Source organism: Eleginops maclovinus, chromosome 22 (assembly GCF_036324505.1).
Source record: "Eleginops maclovinus isolate JMC-PN-2008 ecotype Puerto Natales chromosome 22, JC_Emac_rtc_rv5, whole genome shotgun sequence".
Taxonomy (NCBI): domain Eukaryota; kingdom Metazoa; phylum Chordata; class Actinopteri; order Perciformes; family Eleginopidae; genus Eleginops; species Eleginops maclovinus.
In genome coordinates this window covers 9,854,152-9,861,068 of record NC_086370.1, presented here as the reverse complement: position 1 = coordinate 9,861,068, position 6,917 = coordinate 9,854,152, and positions in this window count along the sequence as shown.

Below are 6,917 nucleotides of genomic sequence, written 5' to 3'. Positions count from 1 at the left end.
CGGGTCTGCCAAGCATGCAGAGGTATCCTCTTTCTGACCCGAGTTCAAAAGGCAACACTCGCTCTCACACTTTAAGCTGATTGGATGTTTAGCTTGACAACGCTATAAAAGAATATATAGCAACATGTTTTAGAATTTTAAAAACGTTTACGCGTCTGACCTAATTCAAGATGCATTTATAGAGCACAACACTGGGTTACATTTCCAGTCTTCCTTTTATTTGTGTGTACCTATATACTCTAAAGGCAGCCAAATGAATGCACCACTTTTTCTGGGTGTGTATTTTATTCCTACTTTAATTCTTACAATGCTCTTAGGTACAGGAAGAAGGAAATTATGAGCCCACACTTTTCATGGTGTCTTGGATGCAGTGCTGTTGTGCACAGAATTTCCCTGCCTTCACAGGACGTAGGAAAAAATAAAGGAAAATTGATGTCGCCAACATGTTCAACTAAAAAACATCTAATTTGTCATCCTAAACAGTGACAGTTGAACTCATTTAAGGTCAGCAAAAAAATATATATATGTAGAATAAAAAAACGACTGAAACTGGAAGAACTTTGATACTTCTTTACCCAGATATGTTAACATAGGATAAGCACTGACTCTATGACTTTGGAATTGAACTTGTCTGTGATTAAGTAACTTATAAACTTGGACTCAATGAAGGTTTAGCTCACAAAGAAACTGCAGTAATGCATACTCCAGGCAGTCTAACCAGATAGTTATTTGTTATTTTCCCACACCAACAACACAAGCAGCCTGCAGACTACAACCCAATCAGACAAACTGATTATTTGGAAAAAATATTACACATTAGTACAGTATGTTTTCTGTTTAACACCCACACATGCATTGCCTACATGCTATTTATCATTATGCTGTGTGGAAAATATTGCTCCCACTGACAGCTTTATGACTATTTCACACAGCATTTTGAGAGTCATGGCCAAGAGAAAAAAGAGATGGCTATAAAACCCTCCTGTTGCCTATTAAGCTTTAGTGAAATTTAACCATGGTGAGGTTTACCATTGATCGAGTGTCACAGCTCCTATTGTACAGGCTAAACAGAAGCATAACATTTTCTTTGTCTTCACAAACTGTATAAAAAAAGATCTAATTTGTCTACAATACAGGATATTGTACTAAGATAAAAGGTCTAACTCTGTGAGCTCAAATCAAAATAAATGAACAGTCAGATTTTGGTAATGCAGTTTCATAACTTGGCAAAGGCTGCACATTACTCAGTTTGTTTAATGCTGTTTGATGCCTGTCTGAACACTTTTTAAAATAAAGTGCTTCCTTATTGGCCTGTTTATCTGCTTCAGAAATATTTAAAAAGAAGTTTATTTCTGAATCAATAGTTTTATCAATACATTGGAGAATAGCTCTCAGTGGGGAAACACCAACATACACAATGAGCTGAAAATAAGATCCAACAAAGCATTAGTAAATCCAGTTTTTCCAATTGTGCTCATTGCGATACTTTTTTTGCACTTGTACATTTTGTGTCAGACCTTTTAAACTAGCAGCACATTCACAATGGGAATGAAAATAGTAGGCTCATTAGTTTAACATTAACAGGTAGTAGACATGCTCCAGTGAAGTGGGCCGTCGTATATTCCGCTCTGCCATGACTGTTGTAATGGAGCTGTTCCCACATTTTTCCATGTTCTTTGTGACTGCTCCACTTCTCCTGCAGTGCAGCCAGACACACGTATGTAAACAAACTGAATATTGTCGTTCCCTTGTTAGTTGACACTGTATAATCTAATTGTCAGTATATTGACTCCCTAACTGTTAGCATTGGTTCTTAGCCCAGCACTTTATATATGACAAGAAATATGTTTATTGTTGTATAAGATCAACAGAGTACACTTGGACTAAATTGTAATTAATTACTGTGAGGAAAAGTTTAAAGTAAACATTCTGACAGGCTTCTTCTATTGCATTTAAATCTCATATTCATCTCGTTTTAACTTCCTAACACCTTGTCTTACTTTTTAATGCCTTACATCCAGTTTCCTGAAACAACATTGTGGCTTTTAAGCTGCGAACGTACAAAAACAACATCAATTCAAACCGCCTTACTTAGGAGTGAGAAGATTGAACATGAAAACATACATCAGCTAGCGAATGCCTGTTCTATCTCAGGACTCATTCCTGGTGTGTGATCACATGTTCTGTGTGTGTGTGTGTGTGTGTGTGTGTGTGTGTGTGTGTGTGTGTGTGTGTGTGTGTGTGTGTGTGTGTGTGTGTGTGTGTGTGTGTGTGTGTGTGTGTGTGTGTGTGTGTGTGTGTGTGTGTGTGTGTGTGTGTGTGTGTGGGAGGGAGAGCCGTTGGGTTTTGTTTACTTTAGAGGAAAGTGAAATGCCGGGGTCGCCTATATTAAAACTGACAGGCCCATTTGGAAGCAATCATCAAATGTGTCATGGAAAAAGTGCTACGTCATGGTGCAAGAGATGTCAAGACTTTGCCAGCATCAATATTTTCCTTCAAGGCTGGCAATGGAGGTCGTTTTGACTGGGCTCATGTACATCAAGTTCTGCTGGACATGTCTGCAGGCTTTCTCAGCAGTAGGAGGAATAATTGTCTCTTTCTTTCCTCTTACACATTACTGTTACACATCAAAAGTGCTACATAATCGACAAGCAGAGACAAAAGATAGGAAGAGTTTTATCAGTGTCACCTCCTCCAGATAGGAAGTTCAGGTAATTAGCTGCAGTCACCTTAAGCACAGCCAATATCCTGTTTGAAGAGAGCACTGTTCTGACTCACTGATCCTGGGGGAAACACACACAGGCCCTCCGAACTCTGGGAGACCACCTTGGATGGGGTGATGGGTAAAGGATTTAATCTTCCTGCCTGAACAGTTTGCATCCTCCCACCTGAGACTTTGTCACGTTGATCAATGATTTAAGCCGTAAACATTCCTTGGCATAGCAGCTTGTTCTTTTTTCCGCTGCAGCGACAAATCTAATCGAACACAGTCTGAATCTCCACAGTGAAACAACGTGGAATGACAATGACATATCAGGCACTCACACACAAATGCCTTAATCACATGATCACAAGGGTCAGCTCAGCAGTATGAGACCTGGTATTTTCAGCCAGGTGGAAATGCTAGGCTGATGAGTAGTATCTACTAGCCTAAGCAGAGATAATCTGATTTGACTCACTGACTGTGGCCCTCTGGCCTCCACTCCCCTCTGAGGATCAAACATCTCTGTGCATTATGGATGTGCGAGGACACACACAGTATGATGATCCATCAACAGGTTATTAACAGAGAATGCTGATCCAATCCCCTATAGTTCCCCAGTGCTATGATGCAAAAAATAAGACAACTAGAATAAACTTCAAGCATCAAGCACAGTTTCAACCAATGACATAAAAACCAATGCTCTCAACCTAACCCTTTATAATCCAATTGTAACTGAACCTCCACATAGCAGCTGGGCTCTAACCGCATTGAGGTACTCACCACAAACACACTCAGACATCAAAATACCGTCACCTCACAGAACAGGCTCTCGAATAAACTTTGAAAATAACAAAGTGGCCACCTTTAACGGTGGAAAATAATATTTATCTGACCGTCTATTGCTGATACCATCTGTAACACGTTCTGTAAAAGCGGCTCCCATAAACACACCATGTAAACACTGATTCTTTTAAATGGGACGGACACTAAACTACACAGAGATCCTCCCTTTCTGTCCTCTTCAGATGTGCTTCTTCACCTCACACATTTTTCACTCACACGCAGATAGTCTGACTTACTGGGTGAATCCACTAATTTAATTTATTTCTTTATGCCTCCACGAGTCTAGGTTTTCCACAATGATACTGGAGCTATGAATTAAATTATCTTGGAGATGTTGGCCGTTGATCATCATAGCACTACCACAACACCAGGAGGATGAGTCAAACTTTAATAGGCTATGTTATGCATTCACTTTCAACCTCAACCTCATTATCCTCTGTGTGCATGTATTTCCTCTGTGTTTGTGCATGTATATCCTCTGTGTGTTTAATGTGTGTCAACACAACAGAGTAGAGAAAGCAATTTCCCTGTAAGGGATTAATAAAGTATGTCTTCTTCTTCAAGTAATTGTGTGGACAGTAAATTCTTACATTCATTTTGTTAAAGGAAGTGGCATATGTGGTGAAAATGGAGTTTACAATGGATGACTTTAATAGCGACATGGTGGAAGATGGATTCTCAGTGATAGAAACAACACTACATTGTAAAAATACTTGATAAATATTTCGATTTAAAATGCTACTCAAGTAAAAGTATGCCTAAGCAGCCATTTACTCTTGTAGCTGGTCCTGTTGGAGCCAGTTTGAACTGCTGTATATACAATAAATTAGCTTAATCCACTGAGATTAGATTGCACCACTGAATTACTGTTAAAGACTGTAGAGCACTATGCAGGTCCCCTTTGAGAAATTCAACTTGAAATCTTTGGCATTGAATAATCAAATATTTGTTTAAATACTGTTGGACATTATTATTATTATCACTTTACTTTCCACATCAAACTTTCCTTTTCCTTTTTGTGTAAATCCCTACATTTACTCATACATCATCCTGCACACTAAAGCTCAAACATCTACATGAAAAATGTTGAAGGACTTGCTCCACATTGTGTTCACCATCAACAGTCTCGTGTGGAAGCATATGAAGAGGTGTGACGGTTGACATTCACGTCACTTTCCCAGCAGCGTGATGCCGAAACGTGAATCTGCCTTTACACTCACACGTGATACTTTCCTATGTTTCACTGTTGACTGTCCACAATGAGATACCTTGTTGATGCAACATAGCACCAACTTTTTCATAAAAGAATTCAAGAGAAAAATGATTCTGTTCTCTGTCTTTGAGAGCCAGACAATGATGCCATGAAAATAAATTGAATAAGATGTAAATACAAGGCTGGTAGTTATAAATAGTTTGAGGAGAGAGTGCACCATAGATTTTAGTAAAGGTAGTGGGGGAAGGGAATGCTCGCTAAGCACCTAATCCACCACATTCTTGTTAGGGGTCCGAGTCTGAATTTAGGCTTCAATGCCATGCACTGCAATAGGAGGGGTTGCAAAAGGCTGAGGTAATTGGATTGGAATACGGCATTGAGTGTCAGACAACAAAAGATATCCATCTCTCTCATGGCTGTTCAGTTCTTTTGTTCCTGGCTGGAATTTATTTGGTCATTCACTCTCCTCTTCCAAGCCCGGCGAGGACAGAAGAACAGGGGCAGGTCACCAGGACTGGCTCTGTCTGGTGCTCTAGTATATGCGGGCCAGTGGAGTCACAGCGCCTGTGCAGCCACCATGTGAGGATGTGTGAACCACGGATCCCCCAAAGCCCAGGGGTCATTTGTGTGATCATTACCATAATCACATTAAGGCTGCAGAAGATTAGCACCATGGCCTCAGAGGAGAAACCCTGCCTCTGCTCCATGACTACGACAAACTATGCTTACATGGAACAGTGATCATGCTGTATAGATACCTACAGCTGTAAAATAGATGGGCAAGCTGGCAGTCCAGTGGAAGAGTTGGATGTGCAAAATGGAAACATCTGTTTAAAAATGCACATTTTTAGAATGATGTAGTCATTTTTATACAACTTTGGTTAATGTCTAAACAGAGGAAAATACTTTACCAATAGTCAAATTGAAATATATCTTTATAGTTATTTATTATTATTATTATTATTTGTGTTTACTCACTAAATCATTATATCCACATTACTGCGGTCAACCCTACATTATTGTCACAATACGATATTGTCCTACATGGTAAAAAATACCTGAATATCAGATTTTCTCCAAATCGGCCATTATATATCTCATTATATTACTCGCGATTATTTTTCTTTTCATTGACACTTATTACCACCACTACTCTTTCCCACCACTGTCGTCATCACAACACAAGCGTCACCTCTGGGCAGGTCACGGGGGCACCCTCCCTCAAACTATCTACAATCTCTAGACAAAATTTTGCCATTTGCGATTAAAGGGAAAAGAAAGCTCCCTAGGGTTAAAAACTTCCCAATTAACCCTAATTACCCAGCAAGAGCATTTCAATGAGGCCTGTAACCTGAGATGTCTATCAGTTGAGCGACTGAGGCGGGCCGGAAGGAAGTCATACCTTTCATCTTGAAGTTCAACCACAGAAAAGGTGACAATGTAAGATTAAAATCTTTGATTTAATACGCTGGAAATAACAATTATAAGCTTCCCTTTTTGAATAAAAATACATTTTAGCCCAATATTATTTCACCTACTTCTTCTAATGTCATTTGAAAACCAATTCTTAATGACAAATGGGGCTTTCCCTGCAAAAGCTACCATACAAATCCTCGAAGCATCTAAACTAAAGATAAGCTATTTCACTCTTTGGTACCTTTGGTGTAAAAAATAAACTAGACCTTGGTTCCTTGTATGTTTTCTAACAAAAATAGAGAGCAAATACCGGACTTTTCTGCTTATCAGTTCAAAACGCACACAAGAGAGATGTGTGACAGCCTCATAAACAGCTATAAAGTGTGATGGTGAAACATTACATAGTTACTGATTGATTCGCTCGTCTCTCTGCAATGCTACAGTTCCCAACTGTGTTTCCTAGATTGTGACCCATTGCATGACCTGTGTAATTGGTCCACACAAACCACTAACCACAGGGGCAGAGGGGGTTCCCATCCTCTCATATAAGTGTGTGTGTGTGTGTGTGTGTGTGTGTGTGTGTGTGTGTGTGTGTGTGTGTGTGTGTGTGTGTGTGTGTGTGTGTGTGTGTGTGTGCGTGCGTGCGTGCGTGCGTGCGTGCGTGCGTGCGTGTTAGTGTGTATTCACTGATCCAGTTCACAGATTACCTTCTTGCAGAGGTACACCCAGTCGCAATTGCCC